The sequence below is a fragment of the Poecilia latipinna genome, unplaced genomic scaffold (assembly GCF_001443285.1).
Source record: "Poecilia latipinna isolate Pla-1442-1.1 unplaced genomic scaffold, P_latipinna-1.0 Scaffold1875, whole genome shotgun sequence".
NCBI lineage: Eukaryota > Metazoa > Chordata > Actinopteri > Cyprinodontiformes > Poeciliidae > Poecilia > Poecilia latipinna.
The window spans coordinates 105,469-107,551 of NW_015114491.1; positions in this window are offsets into that span (position 1 = coordinate 105,469).

Genomic DNA, 2,083 nt, shown 5'->3' on the forward strand with positions numbered 1-2,083 from the left:
CCCAATTTATCCCCTCAAATGATATCAAGGACGAACTGAATGTTGGCACGGCTTTTAACAATCTTAAGAAATATTCCTGCCGTGTGTTAAGAGTGATCTAATCCACTTTATTATAAAAATCAGGGATATTCAACATGTTGGAGTGTTTTGGCCTGTTGGTGAAGTTTGGCTGGTGACTCTGGAGGACAAACAGCAATGCAGCCTGATAAATGTGACGTGTATGAACAGGAATACACAAAACTTTACTGCAGCTTTGGCGTATATTCTGAACCACAAATGACCTCAAAACACGTAAAACTAGGAATTTGATGCATCGTGGGAAAGCAAGACTTAGTTTTTTCAAAATATATTCAAGAACCATTGCTTCTTCCCGGTCAGCCATGTTTGTTTACTGCAAGATTTTCCATCTTATACCTGAATGTTGGTGAGTGAAATCAGTTTGTGTGTGTTATCTCAAAGACTTTTTTTATTGTCGCGTGTGTGTTCTCTCAGGTCAACTATTTTAAAATCCTGCCATATGAACCAAGCATTAGAAACCAATTGGGTTTTAGGAAAACGTGTCAAATGTTTAGGATAAGATCACCACTTATTGTTCAATTTCTGCTGTTTGGATCTACATTGAAATCACCACTAATCCTGCATCCTGAAAGTTTCTCTCTACCCGACATCCAAAGTGTTTTCTGTGCTTTTCCTTCGAGACGCTACGCATTGCTTCACTTCCTGGAACGTAACCAGCAGAATCTCTAAGAAGCAATCCCAAAATGTTTGATTATTTTACAACAGTTGACGATCCGGCCAAGCCTCAGAGATGCAGACACTCCTTCAGTTCTGCAATGACCTAAAACAAAGTACCCTCACAACTCTAGTGGGAGGTTTCTCTCTCATAAAGCTGCTTTCACCTCTTTGTGGTGCAGTCTGTATATTGCTAAGCCTGCCAGCTTGATAAATAAAACACAACCAGTCATCTCCGTGTTGGAGGTCAGGCACCGCAGCAGAGTTACGCTCCTCACGTAAGACGAAAAGGGAGGCAGAATATAGCCTGAGAATATTTTACAATGCTGCAACCATGTGAAAAATCCCATTAGGCTTAATATAACCTCATCACCTTTTGGTTAGTGCTGAGGTGACACGGGGAAGACAGAGTGGGATAAAATGATCAACTACACCACATTCTGAAGCTGATGAAAGAGCTGGTTTGATGTTCTAGTACTTATGAGAAGGCAATGCTTTAGGATTATCTGCAAATAAAACACTGGAGGAAAAGAAAACCCATTACTCTCATGACAACAGACATTATTTTGTCATGGCTTTGTGTTCTTTCTGCGATTTCTCTTCATTTTTGACCTTCGGTTGTGCCCAGAATTCGGTCGGGTTCCTCGGCTACAGCCTCTGGAAGTCCAAGCTGCCGCCTACTGCATTTAACTGTCAATCAACAGCTCAACATTTCTTCCATTATTTCTTTCCAAAGAGTTATTTCAACCTGTTCTGTGACGGTCGAATTCAGTCGTTTGGCTAACTGTTTTGGATGTATATCCCCATGTTCTTCCTTGCATCTGAGTATTCCTTACCCTATAAACATGTTTGAAAGAAAATCTAATTTTATTCCATGGATTTTTTATTTATTTTTTTTTTTTTGCTTCATACCAACAATTGATTTCTTCTGCTTCCCTGTTGTTTTTGACAGCAGTAAAATGTATTTACAAATGTCAGAGGCGCAACAGAATCCTGATGTAAAAGTAATTCAAAATGCTCAGAAAATCAAAGCTGCTGCATTTAACTAATGCATTTTCCAAAAGAGGCCTGGGGCATCAAAAGTAGCCTCATGGAAAGTCTAGAAAAGCACTTAAATTAAATTTTTTATGTGCATGCTAGTATTTTAATTAATATAAAGCACACCGATTCTTTTTTTAAAAATCTATGTCAGTCTAACACTCTTAGCCAGTGACAGAAAATGAACATTTCTACAGCCACTCCGGATAAATTACTACTTTGTGCAAGAAGTTCAATGCAAATACACAATGCATTAGGGCTGTTGTAAACGAATATTTTAGTAATCGAGTAATCTATCGATTATTCTTACGAT